Source organism: Bufo gargarizans, chromosome 8, assembly GCF_014858855.1.
Source record: "Bufo gargarizans isolate SCDJY-AF-19 chromosome 8, ASM1485885v1, whole genome shotgun sequence".
In the NCBI taxonomy this organism is placed as follows: Eukaryota; Metazoa; Chordata; class Amphibia; order Anura; family Bufonidae; genus Bufo; species Bufo gargarizans.
The window spans coordinates 82,844,793-82,870,231 of NC_058087.1; the positions used below are offsets into that span (position 1 = coordinate 82,844,793).

At 44.2% G+C, this 25,439-nt stretch overlaps 1 protein-coding gene across 2 annotated transcripts in view; it reads left to right on the top strand.

Moving 5' to 3' along the window:
• The window catches only part of PARD3B (par-3 family cell polarity regulator beta), a 1,547,452-nt gene that overhangs the window by 1,448,381 nt on the left and 73,632 nt on the right, over positions 1-25,439 (top strand). The window lies entirely within an intron of this gene.

The window sequence follows — 25,439 nt, forward strand, 5'->3', positions numbered from 1 at the left end:
GTATGGCTTTCAATAGCACGTATCTGGCGGTACTGGCCTGGGACCCTGCACTGTGAGATCAGTATCTTATATCATTATCCACTACCCTGACTACACAGGAGAGCTGGGGGGGGGGGGGTTATCCCTAAAAGATTGGAATAGCCTTCCCCCTTCTTTTCTCTCCTTTTTTCATTATCTGTTATAGTTCTATCAGTTTTGAAACTTAAGATGGATAAACGCAAATGTGTTAACGATGCAGACAATTTCTGCTACATATGTGGCAAATACACTACTTATGATCAGAATCTGACAAAGCGAGTGCATCTTGCTTACAAGTATTACTTTGACTGTAAAATTGGAGATCAAAATAAAAGCTGAGCACCTCATTTTTGTTGCACTGTGTGTTACTCTGGGCTAACGCAGTGGTTGAATGGTAAATGGAAAGGAATGGCTTTTGCAGTGCTTATGGTTTGACGTGAGCAGAAAAATCACCATTCAGACTATTACTTTTGCATGATGAAAATCGCTGGATAGTCAAAGAGAAACAAGTCACAAATTGTGTATCCTGACTGTGAGTCTGCTTTTAAACCAGTACCACACGATGTAGAGCAGGCATGCTCAGCCTGCGGCCCTCCAGCTGTTGCAAAACTACAACTCCTATCATTCCCTGACAGCCTACAGCTATCATCCTACAGAAGGGCATCGTGGGACTTGTAGTTTTACAACAGCTGGAGGGCGACAGGTTGAGCATTCCTGATGTAGAGAATCCAGTGCCTGCCCCTCCCACAGCAGGAACCACAATTGAAACAGGCGGTTCTGATCTTGAAGAAGATGATGTTGATTGTCACAATGTATTTCCTGATCCAGAACAACTGGAGGGTCAGCTGCACTTGCTGAACCAATCAGATTTAGATGATCTGGTAAGAGATCTGTCATTATCTAAAGAGAAGTCAGAACTGCTAGCTTCTAGACTTCAGGAATGGAATTTGCTACAACGAGGCACCACAACTTCACACTTTTGTCACCGACACACCAAGTTAGCTGCATACTATGTAATGGAAAGCAATGTCTGTTTCTGTACTGATGTAAATGGTCTTATGATGGAGTTAGATGGTACACATGTTCCCGATAAATAGAGGCTATTCATAGACTCTAGCAAAACAAGTTTGAAAGCAGTCTTGTTGCACAATGGTAACACAAAAAAACATCTGTTCCATTGGCTCACGTGGTTGGAAAGAAAGAGACCCATGCTTCTATGGACTTAATTTTGAAAATTATCAAATACTGAGAACATAAATGGAAAATTTGTGCTGACCTGAAAGTGGTAGCACTGCTGCTTGGCCTGCAGTTAGGGTACACAAAGCATATGTGTTTCTTGTGCCTATGGAACAGTCGTGATTACAACAATCATTACAAAATGAGACAATGGCCTCTCAGAGTCGAGCACACAGTTGGTCAGTACAATGTACAACACAAATCACTGGTCCATCCACTTCATATTTATCTTGCACCGTGTCACATTAAACTTGGTTTAATGAAAAATGTAGTAATTGCACTTGATTATGATGGAAATGGTTTCCAGTATTTGAAGGAGAAGTTAAGCACACTGAAAACTGATGCTAAAATAAAGGCCGGAATTTTTATTGGCTCCGAAATCAGCAAACTAATGCATGATGACACATTGAGAACAAAACTCAACCCTATGGAACTTGCAGCTTGGGATGCATTTGTGCTAGTAGTGCAGAACTTCCTTGGAAACAGAAGAGCTGCAGACTTTGCTGAACTAGTAGACAACATGCTTACAGCATATGAACAACTTGGCTGCCGAATGTCATTGAAAGTGCAATTCTTATATTCACATCTTGACTTTTTTCCACCCAATTTGGGACACGTAAGTGACGAACATGGAGAGCGGTTCATAAAGATATTTCTACAATGGAGAACAGGTATCAAGGCCGCTGGAATCCCAACATGACGGGGGACTACTGCTGGTTTTTGCAATTGGAAAATATGACCGTTCGCATGAAGCAGATGCCTGAAGCACTTTTAACAGTCCTGGGCCTTGCTCAAGTAAGAATTTCAACAGAAAAATGTGACTTTTTGAAATGTTGTTATTCCATTACATTCTCATACACTGTTTACTACACAAACTCTGATGTAGATCAGGTAATTGTTGGAGTAAAACTCGTTCTGTTCAAAATCATTCAATGCTTTCCCAGCATTTAGGCATACTTATTCGTAGCAAACTTTCGTGACATGTTACAACAATCCTGACTTCGGATTTGTAGTCCGCACACTCGATTTACTATAGGGCAAATCGTTTTTGCCCAGTAGCAGACGAAAAGTTTTTTTTGTTGCGTGGTGTTATGGACCAACAGAAATGGAAGGGCCATAGCAGTGAATGTAGAGAGCCATGCATGTACAGGCTCCTCTCCAGCACTAGATGGGGTCTTGTTCTTCAGATAGAAGTTTGTCAGGCCCCAGAGGTGTGGATTTGCCATGTGTGTCCAGATGGAAGAACTCCACTAAGCTAAACAATACAGTGGAACTACTTAACTAATACCTCTTCAACCCTAGTGATTAGGGATGAGCGAACTCGAACTGTATAGTTCGGGTTCGTACCGAATTTTGGGGTGTCCGTGACACGGACCCGAACCCGGACATTTTCGTAAAAGTCCGGGTTCGGGTTCGGTGTTCGTCGCTTTCTTGGCGCTTTTGTGACGCTTTCTTGGCGCTTTTTGAAAGGCTGCAAAGCAGCCAATCAACAAGCGTCATACTACTTGCCCCAAGAGGCCATCACAGCCATGCCTACTATTGGCATGGCTGTGATTGGCCAGAGCACCATGTGACCCAGCCTCTATTTAAGCTGGAGTCACATAGCGCCGCCCGTCACTCTGCTCTGATTAGCGTAGGGAGAGGTTGCGGCTGCGACAGTAGGGCGAGATTAGGCAGATTAACTCCTCCAAAGGACTTGATTAACTGATCGATCTGCAGCTGTGGATCATTGAGCTGCTGATCCTCAATTGCTCACTGTTTTTAGGCTGCCCAGACCGTTTGTCAGTCACATTTTTCTGGGGTGATCGGCGGCCATTTTGTGTCTTGTGGTGCGCCAGCACAAGCTGCGACCAAGTGCATTTAACCCTCAATGGTGTGGTTGTTTTTTGGCTAAAGCCTACATCAGGGTGAAGCTGTCACACCAAGTGCATTTAACCAGCAATAGTCTGTTCATTTTTTGGCCATATACAAAATCAGGGGCAAGCTGCGCCTGTCACCAAGTGCATTTAACCCTCAATGGTGTGGTTGTTTTTTGGCTAAAGCCTACATCAGGGTGAAGCTGTCACACCAAGTGCATTTAACCAGCAATAGTCTGTTCATTTTTTGGCCATATACAAAATCAGGGGCAAGCTGCGCCTGTCACCAAGTGCATTTAACCCTCAATGGTGTGGTTGTTTTTTGGCTAAAGCCTACATCAGGGTGAAGCTGTCACACCAAGTGCATTTAACCAGCAATAGTCTGTTCATTTTTTGGCCATATACAAAATCAGGGGCAAGCTGCGCCTGTCACCAAGTGCATTTAACCCTCAATGGTGTGGTTGTTTTTTGGCTAAAGCCTACATCAGGGTGAAGCTGTCACACCAAGTGCATTTAACCAGCAATAGTCTGTTCATTTTTTGGCCATATACAAAATCAGGGGCAAGCTGCGCCTGTCACCAAGTGCATTTAACCCTCAATGGTGTGGTTGTTTTCTGGCTAAAGCCTACATCAGGGTGAAGCTGTCACACCAAGTGCATTTAACCAGCAATAGTCTGTTTATTTTTTGGCCATATACTACATCAGGGGCAAGCTGCGCCCGTCACCAAGTGCATTTAACCCTCAGTAGTGTGGTTGGTCAAGCTGTGACACCAAGTGCATTTAACCAGCAATAGTCTGTTCATTTTTTGGCCATATACTACATCAGGGGCAAGCTGCGCCCGTCACCAAGTGCATTTAACCAGCAATAGTGTGGTTATTTTTTGGCCATATCCCAGTCTAATTCTGTCACTAAATCCAAACCGGTCACCCAGCGCCTAAATACTAGGCCTCAAATTTATATCCCGCTAAATCTCTCGTTACCGCTGTCCTGTTGTAGCTGGGAAAGTTATTTAGTGTCCGTCAAAGCACATTTTTTGTTCTGGGTTGAAGTACAATTCCCAATTTAGCAATTTCATAATTTAGTGGTTTCTGCTATATCAGAGCTATTTGAAATCTATCCCTAAAAGGGTATATAATATTCAAGGTGCACATTGGGTCATTCAGAATAACTTCACACACACCCGCTACTGTGTATTTTCAAGTCTAATTCTGTCACTAAACCCATACCTGTCACCCAGCGCCTAAATACTAGGCCTCAAATTTATATCCTGCTAAATCTCTCGTTACCGCTGTCCTGTTGTAGCTGGGAAAGTTATTTAGTGTCCGTCAAAGCACATTTTTTGTTCTGGGTTGAAGTACAATTCCCAATTTAGCAATTTCATAATTTAGTGGTTTCTGCTATATCAGAGCTATTTGAAATCTATCCCTAAAAGGGTATATAATATTCAAGGTGCACATTGGGTCATTCAGAATAACTTCACACACACCCGCTACTGTGTATTTTCAAGTCTAATTCTGTCACTAAACCCATACCTGTCACCCAGCGCCTAAATACTAGGCCTCAAATTTATATCCTGCTAAATCTCTCGTTACCGCTGTCCTGTTGTAGCTGGGAAAGTTATTTAGTGTCCGTCAAAGCACATTTTTTGTTCTGGGTTGAAATACAATTCCCAATTTAGCAATTTCATAATTTAGTGGTTTCTGCTATATCAGAGCTATTTGAAATCTATCCCTAAAAGGGTAGATCATATTGAAGGTGCACATAGGGTCATTCAGAATAACTTCACACACACCCGCTACTGTGTATTTCCAAGTCTAATTCTGTCACTAAACCCATACCTGTCACCCAGCGCCTAAATACTAGGCCTCAAATTTATATCCCGCTAAATCTCTCGTTACCGCTGTCCTGTTGTAGCTGGGAAAGTTATTTAGTGTCCGTCAAAGCACATTTTTTGTTCTGGGTTGAAGTACAATTCCCAATTTAGCAATTTCATAATTTAGTGGTTTCTGCTATATCAGAGCTATTTGAAATCTATCCCTAAAAGGGTATATAATATTCAAGGTGCACATTGGGTCATTCAGAATAACTTCACACACACCCGCTACTGTGTATTTCCAAGTCTAATTCTGTCACTAAACCCATACCTGTCACCCAGCGCCTAAATACTAGGCCTCAAATTTATATCCTGCTAAATCTCTCGTTACCGCTGTACTGTTGTTGCTTGGAAAGATATTTAGTGTCCGTCAAAGCACATTTTTTGTTCTGGGTTGAAGTACAATTCCCAATTTAGCAATTTCATAATTTAGTGGTTTCTGCTATATCAGAGCTATTTGAAATCTATCCCTAAAAGGGTATATAATATTCAAGGTGCACATTGGGTCATTCAGAATAACTTCACACACACCCGCTACTGTGTATTTTCAAGTCTAATTCTGTCACTAAACCCATACCTGTCACCCAGCGCCTAAATACTAGGCCTCAAATTTATATCCTGCTAAATCTCTCGTTACCGCTGTCCTGTTGTAGCTGGGAAAGTTATTTAGTGTCCGTCAAAGCACATTTTTTCTTCTGGGTTGAAGTACAATTCCCAATTTAGCAATTTCATAATTTAGTGGTTTCTGCTATATCAGAGCTATTTGAAATCTATCCCTAAAAGGGTATATAATATTCAAGGTGCACATTGGGTCATTCAGAATAACTTCACACACACCCGCTACTGTGTATTTTCAAGTCTAATTCTGTCACTAAACCCATACCTGTCACCCAGCGCCTAAATACTAGGCCTCAAATTTATATCCTGCTAAATCTCTCGTTACCGCTGTCCTGTTGTAGCTGGGAAAGTTATTTAGTGTCCGTCAAAGCACATTTTTTCTTCTGGGTTGAAGTACAATTCCCAATTTAGCAATTTCATAATTTAGTGGTTTCTACTATATCAGAGCTATTTGAAATCTATCCCTAAAAGGGTATATAATATTCAAGGTGCACATTGGGTCATTCAGAATAACTTCACACACACCCGCTACTGTGTATTTTCAAGTCTAATTCTGTCACTAAACCCATACCTGTCACCCAGCGCCTAAATACTAGGCCTCAAATTTATATCCTGCTAAATCTCTCGTTACCGCTGTCCTGTTGTAGCTGGGAAAGTTATTTAGTGTCCGTCAAAGCACATTTTTTGTTCTGGGTTGAAATACAATTCCCAATTTAGCAATTTCATAATTTAGTGGTTTCTGCTATATCAGAGCTATTTGAAATCTATCCCTAAAAGGGTAGATCATATTGAAGGTGCACATAGGGTCATTCAGAATAACTTCACACACACCCGCTACTGTGTATTTCCAAGTCTAATTCTGTCACTAAACCCATACCTGTCACCCAGCGCCTAAATACTAGGCCTCAAATTTATATCCCGCTAAATCTCTCGTTACCGCTGTCCTGTTGTAGCTGGGAAAGTTATTTATTGTCCGTCAAAGCACATTTTTTGTTCTGGGTTGAAGTACAATTCCCAATTTAGCAATTTCATAATTTAGTGGTTTCTGCTATATCAGAGCTATTTGAAATCTATCCCTAAAAGGGTATATAATATTCAAGGTGCACATTGGGTCATTCAGAATAACCTCACACACACCCGCTACTGTGTATTTCCAAGTCTAATTCTGTCACTAAACCCATACCTGTCACCCAGCGCCTAAATACTAGGCCTCAAATTTATATCCTGCTAAATCTCTCGTTACCGCTGTCCTGTTGTAGCTGGGAAAGTTATTTAGTGTCCGTCAAAGCACATTTTTTCTTCTGGGTTGAAATACAATTCCCAATTTAGCAATTTCATAATTTAGTGGTTTCTGCTATATCAGAGCTATTTGAAATCTATCCCTAAAAGGGTAGATCATATTGAAGGTGCACATAGGGTCATTCAGAATAACTTCACACACACCCGCTACTGTGTATTTCCAAGTCTAATTCTGTCACTAAACCCATACCTGTCACCCAGCGCCTAAATACTAGGCCTCAAATTTATATCCCGCTAAATCTCTCGTTACCGCTGTCCTGTTGTGGCTGGGAAAGTTATTTAGTGTCCGTCAAAGCACATTTTTTGTTCTGGGTTGAAATACAATTCCCAATTTAGCAATTTCATAATTTAGTCGTTTCTGCTATATCAGAGCTATTTGAAATCTATCCCTAAAAGGGTAGATCATATTGAAGGTGCACATAGGGTCATTCAGAATAACTTCACACACACGCTTCTGTGCATTTCCAAGTCTAATTCTGTCACTAAATCCATACCGGTCACCCAGCGCCTAAATACTAGGCCTCAAATTTATATCCCGCTGAATTTGAATACAATACATTGGGCCAAATAATATATTTGTTGTTGTGGTGAACCATAACAATGAGAAAAACATCTAGTAAGGGACGCGGACGTGGACATGGTCGTGGTGGTGTTAGTGGACCCTCTGGTGCTGGGAGAGGACGTGGCCGTTCTGCCACATCCACACGTCCTAGTGTACCAACTACCTCAGGTCCCAGTAGCCGCCAGAATTTACAGCGATATATGGTGGGGCCCAATGCCGTTCTAAGGATGGTAAGGCCTGAGCAGGTACAGGCATTAGTCAATTGGGTGGCCGACAGTGGATCCAGCACGTTCACATTATCTCCCACCCAGTCTTCTGCAGAAAGCGCACAGATGGCGCCTGAAAACCAACCCCATCAGTCTGTCACATCACCCCCATGCATACCAGGGAAACTGTCTCAGCCTCAAGTTATGCAGCAGTCTCTTATGCTGTTTGAAGACTCCGCTGGCAGGGTTTCCCAAGGGCATCCACCTAGCCCTTCCCCAGCGGTGAAAGACATAGAATGCACTGACGCACAACCACTTATGTTTCCTGATGATGAGGACATGGGAATACCACCTCAGCATGTCTCTGATGATGACGAAACACAGGTGCCAACTGCTGCGTCTTTCTGCAGTGTGCAGACTGAACAGGAGGTCAGGGATCAAGACTGGGTGGAAGACGATGCAGGGGACGATGAGGTCCTAGACCCCACATGGAATGAAGGTCGTGCCACTGACTTTCACAGTTCGGAGGAAGAGGCAGTGGTGAGACCGAGCCAACAGCGTAGCAAAAGAGGGAGCAGTGGGCAAAAGCAGAACACCCGCCGCCAAGAGACTCCGCCTGCTACTGACCGCCGCCATCTGGGACCGAGCACCCCAAAGGCAGCTTCAAGGAGTTCCCTGGCATGGCACTTCTTCAAACAATGTGCTGACGACAAGACCCGAGTGGTTTGCACGCTGTGCCATCAGAGCCTGAAGCGAGGCATTAACGTTCTGAACCTGAGCACAACCTGCATGACCAGGCACCTGCATGCAAAGCATGAACTGCAGTGGAGTAAACACCTTAAAACCAAGGAAGTCACTCAGGCTCCCCCTGCTACCTCTTCTGCTGCTGCCGCCTCGGCCTATTCTGCTGCTGCCGCCTCGGCCTCTTCCTCCGCCTCTGGAGGAACGTTGGCACCTGCCGCCCAGCAAACAGGGGATGTACCACCAACACCACCACCACCACCTCCGTCACCAAGCGTCTCAACCATGTCACACGCCAGCGTTCAGCTCTCCATCTCACAAACATTTGATAGAAAGCGTAAATTCCCACCTAGCCACCCTCGATCCCTGGCCCTGAATGCCAGCATTTCTAAACTACTGGCCTATGAAATGCTGTCATTTAGGCTGGTGGACACAGACAGCTTCAAACAGCTCATGTCGCTTGCTGTCCCACAGTATGTTGTTCCCAGCCGGCACTACTTCTCCAAGAGAGCCGTGCCTTCCCTGCACAACCAAGTATCCCATAAAATCAAGTGTGCACTGCGCAACGCCATCTGTAGCAAGGTCCACCTAACCACAGATACGTGGACCAGTAAGCACGGCCAGGGACGCTATATCTCCCTAACTGCACACTGGGTAAATGTAGTGGCAGCTGGGCCCCAGGCGGAGAGCTGTTTGGCGCACGTCCTTCCGCCGCCAAGGATCGCAGGGCAACATTCTTTGCCTCCTGTTGCCACCTCCTCCTTCTCGGCTTCCTCCTCCTCTTCTTCCACCTGCTCATCCAGTCAGCCACACACCTTCACCACCAACTTCAGCACAGCCCGGGGTAAACGTCAGCAGGCCATTCTGAAACTCATATGTTTGGGGGACAGGCCCCACACCGCACAGGAGTTGTGGCGGGGTATTGAACAACAGACCGACGAGTGGTTGCTGCCGGTGAGCCTCAAGCCCGGCCTGGTGGTGTGTGATAATGGGCGAAATCTCGTTGCAGCTCTGGGACTAGCCAATTTGACGCACATCCCTTGCTTGGCGCATGTGCTGAATTTGGTGGTGCAGAAGTTCATTCACAACTACCCCGACATGTCAGAGCTGCTGCATAAAGTGCGGGCCGTCTGTTCGCGCTTCCGGCGTTCACATCCTGCCGCTGCTCGCCTGTCTGCGCTACAGCGTAACTTCGGCCTTCCCGCTCACCGCCTCATATGCGACGTGCCCACCAGGTGGAACTCCACCTTGCACATGCTGGACAGACTGTGCGAGCAGCAGCAGGCCATAGTGGAGTTTCAGCTGCAGCACGCACGGGTCAGTCGCACTACAGAACAGCACCACTTCACCACCAATGACTGGGCCTCCATGCGAGACCTGTGTGCCCTGTTGCGCTGTTTCGAGTACTCCACCAACATGGCCAGTGGCGATGACACCGTTATCAGCGTTACAATACCACTTCTATGTCTCCTTGAGAAAACACTTAGGGCGATGATGGAAGAGGAGGTGGCCCAGGAGGAGGAGGAGGAGGAGGAGGAAGAGGGGTCATTTTTAGCACTTTCAGGCCAGTCTCTTCGAAGTGACTCAGAGGGAGGTTTTTGGCAACAGCAGAGGCCAGGTACAAATGTGGCCAGCCAGGGCCCACTACTGGAGGACGAGGAGGACGAGGATGAGGAGGAGGTGGAGGAGGATGAGGATGAAGCATGGTCACAGCGGGGTGGCACCCAACGCAGCTCGGGTCCATCACTGGTGCGTGGCTGGGGGGAAAGGCAGGACGATGACGATACGCCTCCCACAGAGGACAGCTTGTCCTTACCCCTGGGCAGCCTGGCACACATGAGCGACTACATGCTGCAGTGCCTGCGCAACGACAGCAGAGTTGCCCACATTTTAACCTGTGCGGACTACTGGGTTGCCACCCTGCTGGATCCACGCTACAAAGACAATGTGCCCACCTTACTTCCTGCACTGGAGCGTGATAGGAAGATGCGCGAGTACAAGCGCACGTTGGTAGACGCGCTACTGAGAGCATTCCCAAATGTCACAGGGGAACAAGTGGAAGCCCAAGGCCAAGGCAGAGGAGGAGCAAGAGGTCGCCAAGGCAGCTGTGTCACGGCCAGCTCCTCTGAGGGCAGGGTTAGCATGGCAGAGATGTGGAAAACTTTTGTCAACACGCCACAGCTAACTGCACCACCACCTGATACGCAACGTGTTAGCAGGAGGCAACATTTCACTAACATGGTGGAACAGTACGTGTGCACACCCCTCCACGTACTGACTGATGGTTCGGCCCCATTCAACTTCTGGGTCTCTAAATTGTCCACGTGGCCAGAGCTAGCCTTTTATGCCTTGGAGGTGCTGGCCTGCCCGGCAGCCAGCGTTTTGTCTGAACGTGTATTCAGCACGGCAGGGGGCGTCATTACAGACAAACGCAGCCGCCTGTCTACAGCCAATGTGGACAAGCTGACGTTCATAAAAATGAACCAGGCATGGATCCCACAGGACCTGTCCGTCCCTTGTCCAGATTAGACATTAACTACCTCCCCATAACCATATATTATTGGACTCCAGGGCACTTCCTCATTCAATCCTATTTTTATTTTCATTTTACCATTATATTGCAAGGCTACCCAAAGTTGAATGAACCTCTCCTCTGCCTGTGTGCTAGGCCTAAATATATGCCAATGGATTGTTGCAGTGGTGGCTGACGTGAAGCCTCATTCTCTGCTATGACATGCAGACTGATTCTCTGGTGACATGAAGCCAGATTGTCTGTTACGGGACCTCTCTCCTCTGCCTGGGTGCTGGGCCTGAATTTATGACAATGGACTGTTGCAGTGGTGGGTGACGTGAAGCCTGATTCTCTGCTATGACATGCAGACTGATTCTCTGGTGACATGAAGCCAGATCCTCTGTTACGGGACCTCTCTCCTCTGCCTGGGTGCTGGGCCTAAATTTATGAAAATGGACTGTTGCAGTGGTGGGTGACGTGAAGCCTCATTCTCTGCTATGACATGCAGACTGATTCTCTGCTGACATGAAGCCAGATTGTCTGTTACGGGACCTCTCTCCTCTGCCTGTGTGCTAGGCCTAAATATATGCCAATGGATTGTTGCAGTGGTGGCTGACGTGAAGCCTGATTCTCTGCTATGACATGCAGACTGATTCTCTGGTGACATGAAGCCAGATCCTCTGTTACGGGACCTCTCTCCTCTGCCTGGGTGCTGGGCCTAAATTTATGAAAATGGACTGTTGCAGTGGTGGGTGACGTGAAGCCTGATTCTCTGCTATGACATGAAGACTGATTCTCTGCTGACATGAAGCCAGATCCTCTGTTACGGGACCTCTCTCCTCTGCCTGGGTGCTGGGCCTAAATATCTGACAATGGACTGTTGCATTGGTGGCTGACGTGAAGCCTGATTCTCTGCTATGATATGAAGACTGATTCTCTGCTGACATGAAGCCAGATTGTCTGTTACGGGACCTCTCTCCTCTGCCTGTGTGCTAGGCCTAAATATATGCCAATGGATTGTTGCAGTGGTGGCTGACGTGAAGCCTGATTCTCTGCTATGACATGCAGACTGATTCTCTGGTGACATGAAGCCAGATCCTCTGTTACGGGACCTCTCTCCTCTGCCTGGGTGCTGGGCCTAAATTTATGAAAATGGACTGTTGCAGTGGTGGGTGACGTGAAGCCTGATTCTCTGCTATGACATGAAGACTGATTCTCTGCTGACATGAAGCCAGATCCTCTGTTACGGGACCTCTCTCCTCTGCCTGGGTGCTGGGCCTAAATATCTGACAATGGACTGTTGCATTGGTGGCCTACGTGAAGCCTGATTCTCTGCTATGATATGAAGACTGATTCTCTGCTGACATGAAGCCAGATTGTCTGTTACGGGACCTCTCTCCTCTGCCTGTGTGCTAGGCCTAAATATATGCCAATGGATTGTTGCAGTGGTGGCTGACGTGAAGCCTGATTCTCTGCTATGACATGCAGACTGATTCTCTGGTGACATGAAGCCAGATCCTCTGTTACGGGACCTCTCTCCTCTGCCTGGGTGCTGGGCCTAAATTTATGAAAATGGACTGTTGCAGTGGTGGGTGACGTGAAGCCTGATTCTCTGCTATGACATGCAGACTGATTCTCTGGTGACATGAAGCCAGATCCTCTGTTACGGGACCTCTCTCCTCTGCCTGGGTGCTGGGCCTAAATTTATGAAAATGGACTGTTGCAGTGGTGGGTGACGTGAAGCCTCATTCTCTGCTATGACATGCAGACTGATTCTCTGCTGACATGAAGCCAGATTGTCTGTTACGGGACCTCTCTCCTCTGCCTGGGTGCTGGGCCTGAATTTATGACAATGGACTGTTGCAGTGGTGGCTGACGTGAAGCCTGATTCTCTGCTATGATATGAAGACTGATTCTCTGCTGACATGAAGCCAGATTGTCTGTTACGGGACCTCTCTCCTCTGCCTGGGTGCCGGAGCCTAAATATCTGAGAATGGACTGTTCCAGTGGTGGGTAACGGGAAGCCAGATTCTCTGCTATGATATGAAGACTGATTCTCTGCTGACATGAAGCCAGATTGTCTGTTACGGGACCTCTCTCCTCTGCCTGGGTGCTGGGCCTAAATTTATGAAAATGGACTATTACAGTGGTGGGTGACGTGAAGCCTGATTCTCTGCTATGACATGAAGACTGATTCTCTGCTGACATGAAGCCAGATTGTCTGTTACGGGACCTCTCTCCTCTGCCTGGGTGCCGGGGCCTAAATATCTGAGAATGGACTGTTCCAGTGGTGGGTGACGGGAAGCCAGATTCTCTGCTATGGAACCTCTCTCCAATTGATTTTGGTTAATTTTTATTTATTTAATTTTTATTTTAATTAATTTCCCTATCCACATTTGTTTGCAGGGGATTTACCTACATGTTGCTGCCTTTTGCAGCCCTCTAGCCCTTTCCTGGGCTGTTTTACAGCCGTTTTAGTGCCGAAAAGTTCGGGTCCCCATTGACTTCAATGGGGTTCGGGTTCGGGACGAAGTTCGGATCGGGTTCGGATCCCGAACCCGAACATTTCCGGGATGTTCGGCCGAACTTCTCGAACCCGAACATCCAGGTGTTCGCTCAACTCTACTAGTGATATTTCTCATTGTTCATGACCAGCTTCTGCAACAGCAGTGCATATAGTCTGTAAAGTGGGTACACCTGCCAGCATTTAAAGCCTTTAGCATATAAAATGTATTTTTATTTTCTTCTCTACGATGAAAGAGATTTATTTAAAAATCATTTCAGCTTAATTAAAAGTGCCTATTATTGTTTTAGTATCTATCAAATTGAATGTTTTTATTTGCTGCCTAAAATGGAACAAATGTAATCCTGAAATATTATTTTGTTAATGTTTATTGTGATCTTGTTTAATACTAGTGGCAGTAAACTGAGAGGATAAAGCCTCACTGTAAAAAATTAATAGTAGTAGTAATAATAATAAATGTATAGGTTGCTTAAAAGGAGTACTAAAGTCAAAGAACAAACCTATAACTTACACTGTATTTGTGCGACCAAACGATCTCATAAGCAGCAAAGTATGAAGGTTCAATCAAGCCTTTGATAATAATATTCTAGATGTGGATAGACAATACAGTGCATGTTCCATCTAAGTCTGGAACTCCAGATCTCAAGTGAACCAGCACTTTAAAAGAATAAAGATCTACATCTGAGGTCCTTATATTTCATCATGTTGCCCACCACTGGGATATTTTAAAAGCTGACACCACCAACTTAGGTAATTTTAATGGAAATTTAAAGCTCCTCATACACGTAAATGCTCAAGCTTGGCTGATCCAAACATTATTGTTTAGGTTCCTATCCTCAGGATAGGCCATCAATATTGGATTGGCAGGGGTCTGACACCCCACACCCCTGCTGATTAGCTGTTTGGTCGTAGCTCAAGCACTGACTAGTATCAGAAACTGGTTAGTGCAGAGTAGCTTTCATTGAAGTGACTGGGAGCAGAGCAGCAGTAACCATCTCCATATACTACACATTCCTGGACCATAAACAGCTGATAGGCAGGGGTGTGTGGTGTTGGACATCTGCTGATCACATATTGTTGGCCTATCCTGGGGATTGCCCATCAGTAACAAAATCTTGGCATACCCCTTTAAGATGGCCATTTACATTACATGGAAGTCAGCTTAATCTGCCCATCTAAAGTATTTGAAGAAAGAATCACCATTCCCAATCCTTTTTTCTCAAACAACTGAGCTTGTATGTGTCAGCTAAACGATTATATGCCGACTTTATTCTTTGCCTCCTTTTATGCAGATAATTCAACTTATCCAACAGATGATGAGCAGTTGTCACATTCAGTGACAAAACAATCAGTTCCTCCAACTGATGTAAATGTATTTAAAAATGTATCAGACCTGCTTAAAATATTCACAGTGGCTAATTGTTACCACTACAACTGTAGTTGAATTTAAAATATTTATTTTCTACAAAATTATTGTAAAAACTGTGATAACATATACAATTATTTAAATGAAGGTTTTTTCATTTACATTTATTTAGTTACTTTTTTCATATATTTATTTTATTAAAGTAGTAACATGTATTTTTCTAGTTCTAAATAGAAAACTATTAGAAAAAAACACAGCAAAAACATACACACAGCATATTGTTTTGAAAAAAAGCAAAAAAAACAAACCTCCAAAACACCCACAAAACACTTGTCTATGTATATACTTTCTAATAATTTACTATAGAATACTATAGAATATATAGCCAAAGCATTTTTAGCAAAAATTGTAAAAAGTGGCACTGCCACGCCAGCAGACAGGATACTCCCCCTGAGAAAAGACGCACCCTCTGAGATAGAAAAAACAAAGGATCGTGCATCGTGTACCACCAGATTGAGGGAATAGGTGCCAGAAATTGGGTGCTCATCTGGACTGGTTGTGCTAGAGGCACACCACTCTGAAAGGCATTAGATATCCACCATGGCTGCTGCTCACACTATCATTATCTGGTAGCTGGCCGAGCGATGCATCCAGAGATAAAGAAAAAGGAGGAGAGAGCGTTGTCTGTTTCGGTGAAAGAAGAAGAATGGTAAGTAAATATGTTTAAATTGTTCTTTATTGGTCAGTGATGCATTTCTGGGCCATACTGGCCCTTTCCTAGATTATAACTAATTTCTTGGTCATAATCTGAGGAAGGGGCCAGTACGGCCAAGAAATGTGTCATTGACCAATAGCGAAAAATATAATCGTATTTACGTACCCTTCTACTTCTTCCACCGATACGAACAGTGCTTCCCCCTCCTTTTTCTTTACAATCTCTGGATACACCCTCTGAGATGCCATGTCTGATTTTCATTTTTACATTAATTATCCCCCTTTATGGTCTACAATAACAAAATAAGCGTTACTTACCTGTTGAATTGCTTGCCGCCCCAACTGGTTCTCTCCACTGAAATTTGTTTATACTGTTGTGTTGACATTACATCGACAATATGTTACACTCAATCACTAGTCTGAAAGGTACACTGTTGAGGTCAGTGATAGGCCGAATGCAGACGGCCGTGTTCCGCGTCCGAGAGCGGTCTGTGGTATGCCGGGCTGGATTCCTGTTCAGAGCAGGAGCGCACGGCGTCACTGGTTCCTATGACGCCGTGCACTTCATGCCGCCACCGCTGCTGTACAGTAATACACTCATATAGATCATACAAGTGTATTACTGTAGTGCAGCGGCGGCATGAAGCGCACGGCATCATAGCAACCAAAGACACAGCTCTGAACAGGAATCCAGCCCGGCATACCACGGACCTCTCTCGGCCGCGGAACACGTCCGTGCGCGATCGGCCATAGGCTGCAGCAGTCATGTGCTGTTTAATGGCAGTGCCTTTGTAAGTAATGCTTATTTTATTAATTTGTACCATCCCAGTCTGTGCCCTAATTTTTGCTAATGTTGGAAATCTCAGTTTTTATTATCGTATATTTATGCTGTGGTTAATGATGTGTGAAGCACTGGAAACACATTTGTGTCAGGCTATAGCTACTAGAGAGGGGTCGTTGATCCAGGGAGTTATTCAGATTGCCTGATTGGAGTCGGGAAGGAATTTTGTATTCCCCTAAAGTGGGGAAAATTGGCTTCTACCTAGTTTTTTTTTTTTTTTTGCCTTCCTCTGGACCAACTTGCAGGATGACAGGCCGAACTGGTTGGACAAATGTCTTTTTTCGGCCTTATGTACTATGTTACTATGTCATTTGTCTGGTTTTCAGTTTTGCACCAATTAAGCATTTGGGTTTTATTAGAGAACTCTTTGAGCTAGATCGAATCTTCTTCTTGTTCATAGTTTTGCTGACTGTGGCAAAACCAACCTCGCCACTGGGTTTTGGAGGGGCCTGTTTGCCAGCCTCTTGCCCCAGGATTATGGCCCATACTAACTTTGAAGGAGAAGACAGACCGGCCGCACAGCTTAAATCTGTGGAACTGTTTTGGGCAGGAAAGCCATGCTTGCGGCCAGCCAAATGTGACTTCTATGGAATTCGGGAACCCCTGCTCGGATCTGGGTGATTTTTAGATATGTTGTTCACAAAGATCAGAGCTATCCATGGATGTATACATTATGGAGATATGTGGGGTTTTGAGGTGTTTTCTGTGTTTTGGGGAAAATGTGTGGTTTCTGTCTGTGAGGGATTAAGTTAGCCCATTACGTTTGGTAATTGTATTTTGTGGATTGCGTCTCAGACAAATCCAGTGTGTTAGTTAATTGCGTCAAAGACAATGCTTATTGTATTTTGTTGATTGCGTTACAGACAGAGCGAAGGGGGTTTTGTGTACAATTGATAGGAAGGTGTCAATACTGTAAATGCATGTGATTGGCTGTTTTTACAAAACCCTGTGGGTGGTAACCTTGTTGGAAAATGTGTATAAATCAATGCTTGTGTATCCAAATAAAGAGTTCCTGTTTTTACCCTTTACCAAGTTGAGGCTGGTGTTTGGGTAACTGATCGACACTGGGGGATTGCTATACGCTGAAGATTTGCTATACTCCCCTGGCATAACTACTAGCTCTTGTAAGAGCTGTTCCTGCTCTCTGGATGTAGGAGAGGTTCACCCACTGGAGCCTGCAGCCTTGTCATAGGTCCAGGGTGGGTAGGAGATGGTGAGACCTCAACCAAGCTTCGGTGGTTTGTGGGGTCTGCAGTGCGTACGGTGTCAAGTGGAGTGCTTGGAGTCCTCGGAAAGCACTAGGAGCATCTATCGACCGAGGTACCCGGTCGGTGTGCCAGGAGATCCGTTAAACAGACCATTAAGCACCATCTTTGAGTAATACCCTTTGTTCCCATCTTATCTATTTTATTAAATACCACTGCTTGCTGAGGACCTAGGCTACATGGATTCCTTTTTGATTTATCCTACTGACTAGAGATGAGCAAAGTTTTGAAAACTTTGATTCTGCAACTTTTCCAAAGTTTGCAGAGAAATTCTATTCATTCAAATTCATTTGTCACGATTCGCTATAAATCAGGTATACCCAGGCCACTCTGGCTTAGGGTACGGCCACAAAGATCGGCTGTGCTGCTGGCGGGTTGCGGCCATTCTAGCCAATTACCCCACAGCTGCCTTTCATTTAATAATGAACACCGAACAATATAGTTGGTCTTTATGGTTAAAGGGGTTGTCCGGGTTCAGAGCTGAACCCGGACATCCCTCCATTTTCACCCCGGCAGCCCCCCTGACATGAACATCAGAGCAGTTCATGCTCCGATGCTCTCCTTTGCCCTGCGCTAAATTGCACAGGGCAAAGGCATTTTTAGGAGTTCCGGTGACGTAGCTGCTCTGAACCCGGACAACCCCTTTAAAGGCTGTTCTGCACCTTTAATGCACCTATAAACAGTGGCTGTTGCTGGTATGGGGTTTGGCTGGTTAGGCTGGGGGACAATATGCTAACTATTGCTGTTCTTGCCTGTAATTTCCTGCAGGTTATTTCACAGTGAACACTGAATATTAATCAGCTCTGGCATACCCACTTATCCTGCCCTACAGATGGAAGCCCTTCTTCTTAAATTCAATAATCGGTGGCAAACTTGCAGCGTCCCACTTGTATACGTGGGCACTGCAAAGTTTGTCGTATTATATGTTATATCATGCTGTATTGCACTTTTATGTAAAATCTCACAGGCTGTTAGGTGCACTACACTTATTCCACCACTAGATGGGGATAGCACCATAGTCTATATATACCACAGTTCAGGCCTAGTTAGTGAGGAGTTGGGGTTGGTGGGTGGAAGAAGCTGGAGTGAGCAGCAAGGGGGAAGGAGAGGACCCCCTCCTTTCAGCTCTCTCTTGGGCTCCACGGCCCAGAGGAGCCAATTCGTTGTCTCAGTTTTCAAGCCAAGAAACAGGCAAAGGTCAGACCTTCTTCTACCGTCTACTCTTCTGGAGTGCCAAGTGGACTTTATCATTGCTATGTGAAAAGACAAAGGAAGGACAATAGCCATTATACTAGGCTTTAGGTGCCTTTGTACCAAGGTGAAGGGTTATCAGCTTCCGGCAGCCTCACCATTACTTCAAGGACAGATAGCCATCTGTTTTAGCACTTGTGTGTAGAAGATAAGGACCTAAACCACCGTTACTGAGATTAGAACAGGGCAAAGAGCTAATTACCAGTGAGATAATAGCTCTCATACTCTAAAAAGACTTTAGCCTGATACAGTACCACATATATAGCCTGTTACCTGGATTTACAGTATTCAAGCTCCATATATATGTTTATATCTGGATGTAAATTGCTGTCAAAACCCTGCTTACAGTAAAGTTCTTAGTTGGATTCGAACCCTGTCTCCTTCTTCCATCTCCATACTACAATCACTCTCATCATTTTGCACCACCAAGGTGCTGACGTCACAATTTTACCTAATTCAGGGGCCCAGCCACACAAGCACTCAGAAAATTTTAGTGCTGTTTCTCCTTCACTGCCCAGGGAGCGTCAAAACTGTGAGTAAAGAACTGTTATTATTCCTCGGTACCCCGATGACCTCACAAGTCATCCCCCTGCGGTGCACACTCAATCTTTTATAGCACAACAGGACCACAAAGGACCATAAACATCGATATCCCAACTCAACTCCAATTCCAACCATAAATGAAAAACGGCAGCAAAAATGCAAATCGCTTTCTCTTTATATTTCTTTATCAAAATTACTCTTCATTATTGTGCAGCAATCTATGACTCACAGTCAAAAGCACATAAAGTCCATACTTAACAATAAAGTCCTTTGTGCATGGGTCCTTGTAGAGGTTCGCCACATGTAATGCCCATCAAGCATGTAGCTACGTTTTGGGGGTCTGCCCCTTTTGTCATTCCCTTTCTCTGCCATCTGCTTTTCCTCGTTTTCCACATCTTCTAATAATGATAAGAATATGTAATCAGGAACATCCAGCTCCTCCTCTCTCTGCATATTGCTGACTTTTGAAGGACATGGAGACTTTGAAGGATGATTTGGAAGAAGTAAAGCCAGCAAAAGATACGGATGGTCATCATTAAGACCTGGCCCCCTAGGGGGTGCAGACTGGATGGTATTGGTTGGCATACTGGCAGTAGAATAATAAAGGTTTCTGTCTTATTGGTATTGAATTACATATCTTAGTTTATGGCTGAAGTAGGAATAAGTAAATGTAGGAATAAATAAATAAAACTGACACAGCATAAGTCTCCCTGCACTCTCCCTGCAGTCTCCCTGCAGTCTCCCTGCACTCTCCCTGCACTCTCCCTTCTTCAGTATTCTTTTATTAATTATTTTTAGCAACATTGTCCCTAGTGCATGAGCACTTGCCACATCTCTCCCTATGCTTAGCTCACAGGACAATGGCACAGTGACATCACAGGGGATGGCTATTTGCTGATTGGCTGGCTGCACAGCATTATGGGTGATCTCGTGTTTCCAGGCTTATTACTTTCACTTTGTAACATGTGAAGCCGCCATTTTAGGAAAAACTGATTTGCTACCACGAAGCACGAGAAAATTTGGATTTGTTGCGAATCGAAGCTGAAGCCTAAATGTCGAACTGATTTTGCTTTGAATGCTTCACTTCTCTCAACACTACCAATGACCTTTATGAACAAGTCTTACAATACATCCTGGAGAAAGGGGTGGAAGTACAAAAGGTGCAGAGGTAGTAGTCACATAGGGCCTACAGTTCTCTTTGCCACATAAGAAGACATCAGTATAATAAATGACACATGGTAGATGTTGTCTCATGGCTCATGAGATTTTGCATCTGGGCACAGAAACTCCAAGTTACACAACCATTAGGGACCTCTTATTCAAGGCATAACATGTGTTATAGTTTCAGCCACCATCATATTCGAAATATGTGTTTGTGCATTGTTTCCTCGTGTATCATTTAATGGTTTTTAGAAATTCCAGATTTTGAAATCATATAGTTCATATTTTCATTGCTTTAATTACTTTATACAAATTCAAAAGAATAGATTTAATTTAACCCATGTTACCCATGTTAAAGTCCTGAATATCTGACAAACGCCAAATTATAACATAAAAATGTATTACAGCAAGAGCGAATGTATTATTTTTCAAGTTTCGAGCTTGTATGAACTTCAAGAACTTTGTTCAGATAGTTATGTTGATGTGTATCTCTCTCTCTCTCTCTCTCTCTCTCTCTCTCTCCCTCAATACATAATTATTTAAAGATGTTTCTTGGCATGCTTTTTATCTGCTTTACAGTTGATAAATCATCAGATTTTTGGGATAGAATATGTAATTTGTTTCCTGTCAGGGCCATTGAAGTTGAACTTTAGGGGCTTTAGGAGGGTGAAGGGTTCGGGTGAACTAAGATTGAAGTACTGTGATGGGATGATCAGCAACTAAGCTTTGAAGTGGGATATTTGGTGTCTTCACCTTTGGTTCTTATAATTCATTATCTGACAGTGATCTTCACTTCCATGCTCTAATATATGTTATAAGAAGGTCGCATTAATTTTGAACTGATCTGTGGCTGAAATGCCGTTAAAGAGCCATAAATTCAGAAGACCTTGTAGAATACTAGGAACATCCAGTGTAAGGGATTTTCCACTCAGCAGAATGCCACCAGCACACCTAGGTATAGACTAATGCTTGCTCAGCACCCCACACTATAAAATTACACATTCATGTCCTGGTTCTATACAGAAATACACACCAGAAACTGACAAAGAAATATTTGAAAAGATGCTACTGGGGCTGATTCCAAGAGACGGGCAGTTTTGAGGTATACATGAAGTGTCAGATATTGTGAATGATTGATAGTTACCATGTAAGCTCATGTTTGTTATACATAAGATAATTAGCTCATTTATAGACATCCGTCAGAGAACTCCATCTCTCCCCACCTACAAATTCTTATCTACAGTGCCAGTTTCTAAGGCTGTTATTAGGCTACTTTCACACTATCCGGCAGGGTTCAGCAAAAACGCTTCCGTTACTGATAATACAACCATCTGCACCCATTATGAACTGATCCGGATGTATGATTTTTAACATTGCCAAGACAGATCCGTCATGAACTCCATTGAAAGTCAATGGGGGACAGATCAGTTTTCTATTGTGGCAGATTGTGGCAGAGAAGACTAATCTATCCCCATTGACTTGTATTGGGGGTCATGTCGGATCCGTCTTGCTTCACATCCCAGGACAGAAAGAAAAATACAACCTGTTGCGGTTTTCTCTCCGGTATGGGAACGCAACTGAATGAAATGCATTTTGGAGCATTCCGTTCAGTTCAGTTTTGTCCCATTGACAATGAATGGGGACAATACTGAAGCATTTCTTTCCGGTATTGAGCCCCTATGACGGATCTCAATACCGCACAACTAAAATGCTAGTGTGAAAGTAGCCTAAGGCAGATAGTCTGCCAGATCAATGCTAACGTGCATTTGTAGTAACACTGATTAGCGATTATCTATAAAAAAAAAGACTCCTATATTCCACTGGATTACGCACCGAGGGTAGACAGCATAGACAGAGGCCCAAACAAAGTACAGCGCTGAATAGTACAGGACAATGTATCTGACAGTGTAATACTGCCGCTGATTACACGATGAACGAGCAAATGCTCGGTCATCAGGCTCTCCCAATCTTCCAAAAGGTTTAAAACTCAACGTTTGCCTGCGGTTGTGTAATCACGATCTGCTGCCAGCAAACGATGATTGTCTGGGGACGAGCGATGGCATTAGCGATCGTTCCTCCCCATACAGTGACGGAGATCGCTACATGTAATAGCAGCAGTCTCCTCCGCTAATGAGCAGGCGATTTCTGTGAAGAAATGTTTCCCTCCCCAACAATCGCCTGCTAATCTGCAGGTCTAATACAGCCTTAACCCACATGGATACTGAACATCTAAAGGTGCCAATAAACTGGCCAACAGCCCCCGCTCTTGACTCGCCCATTTACATACATACTCAACTCAGTTGAACATGTATCTGTTTTCAATGAGCAGAAAGTAGAAAAGTCGCTGCCAGACACCTCTAGAGCTCACAATGCCAAAAGATCACAAGATGTAACGTTACATTACTACAATTCAATAACGACAAACAATAGTTTCTTCGTTCACATACATTATTTTAGAAGTGTTTTCAGTGCAGTCGTTGCTACATACATTTACAGTCGTGGCCAAAAGTTTTGAGAATGACACAAATATTAGTTTTCACAAAGTTTGCTGCTAAACTGCTTTTAGATCTTTGTTTCAGTTGTTTCTGTGATGTAGTGAAATATAATTACACGAACTTCATACGTTTCAAAGGCTTTTATCGACAATTACATGACATTTATGCAAAGAGTCAGTATTTGCAGTCTTGGCCCTTCTTTTTCAAGACCTCTGCAATTCGACTGGGCATGCTCTCAATCAACTTCTGGGCCAATTCCTGACTGATAGCAACCCATTCTTTCATAATCACTACTTGGAGTTTGTCAGAATTAGTGGGTTTTTGTTTGTCCACCCGTCTCTTGAGGATTGACCACAAGTTCTCAATGGGATTAAGATCTGGGGAGTTTCCAGGCCATGGACCCAAAATGTCAACGTTTCGGTCCCCGAACCACTTAGTTATCACCTTTGGCTTATGGCACGTTGCTCCATCATGCTGGAAAATGCATTGTTCTTCACCAAACTGTTGTTGGAAGAAGTTGCTGTTGGAGGGTGTTTTGGTACCATTCTTTATCCATGGCTATGTTTTTGGGCAAAATTGTGAGTGAGCCCACTCCCTTGGATGAGAAGCGACCCCACACATGAATGGTCTCAGGATGCTTTACTCCATTTCTTCTCCGGACAAGCCTTTTTCCTGATGCCTCAAACAATCGGAAAGAGGCTTCATCGGAGAATATGACTTTGCCCCAGTCCTCAGCAGTCCATTCACCATATTTTCTGCAGAAGATCAATCTGTCCCTGATGTTTTTATTGGAGAGAAGTGGCTTCTTTGCTGCCCTTCTTGACACCAGGCCATCTTCCAAAAGTCTTCGCCTCACTGTGCATGCAGATGCACTCACACCTGCCTTCTGCCATTCCTGAGCAAGCTCTGCACTGGTGGCACTCCGATCCCGCAGCTGAATCCTCTTTAGGAAATGATCCTGGCGCTTGCTGGACTATCTTGGACGCCCTGAAGCCTTCTTAACAAGAATTGAACCTCTTTCCTTGAAGTTCTTGAAGTTCTTGATAATTCTGAAAATTGTTGATTGAGGTGCAATCTTAGTAGCCACAATATCCTTGCCTGTGAAGCCATTTTTATGCAACGTATTGATGGCTGCACGCGTTTCTTTGCAGGTCACCATGGTTAACAATGGAAGAACAATGATTTCAAGCATCACCCTCCTTTTAACAGGTCAAGTCTGCCATTTTAACCCAATCAGCCTGACATAATGATCCCCAGCCTTGTGCTCGTCAACATTCTCACCTGAGTTAACAAGATGATTACTGAAATGATCTCAACACGTCCTTTAATGACAGCAATAAAATGCAGTGGAAAGGTTTTTTGGGGATTAAGTTAATTTTCATGGCAAAGAAGTACTATGCAATTCATCTGATCACTCTTCATAACATTTTGGAGTATATGCAAATTGCTACTATAAAAACGTAAGCAGCAACTTTTCCAATTTCCAATATTTATGTAATTCTCAAAACTTTTGGCCACGACTATACAATACACGATTATCATCCAACATGAGTTATTACACAGACCGATTCAGCAAGCGATTGTCAGAAGAGAAGCCATCTCTAATGGCTGGACCACTTCATATTGCAATCAACCTCCTTTTGTGTCATCCCCGACTTCCTCATAGATTGTAAGCTCTTGCGAGCAGGGCCCTCACTCCTAGTGTTTCAGTTGTATATTAGCCGCTAACTTTGTTTTGTACGTGAACCCTCTGAGTTGTAAAGCTGCGGAATATGGCGGCGCTATATGAATAACATTTATCACCATTACACAGGTTAGGAGACAAATGTGTGATTGCTGTGGATTCAACTGCTGGGACCCCCACCAATTGTGAGAATCATGCCCGCAAGTCTCCTGTGTGATTGGAGTGGTAATGCAGATACAGGACCATTGCTGCTTCCGTTGTTTATATGCAATTGTGGAGTACAACGCTTGGCTTTCTCCAGCAGTCCCATAGAAGTGAGTGGAGTGGTGATCTCATGTGTACTTTCAAATGCTCCATTCAAATAGAGGACTTGGGGACCTCCATTCTTGTGTTCTGATCCACAGCGGTAATATATTTTGCCTATTATCCTGTGGATAGGCGAGAATTGTTTTGTGTTAGAATGGGAGATTTTTAATTGACTGGAAAATACAAGGGTTAATCCGTATACTGGACTAGTGGACCTTGCAGACTTTCCATTTATAGTTTGGGACCGTTGTAGAGAAATTATTGTTACAGCTTAGGATTTTAAGATTATTGCTACTTAGATGCTGTTTAGAAACAGCAGAGACCGGTTATATCATCACCGCATGTTATAAAATTGGAAACAGACGCA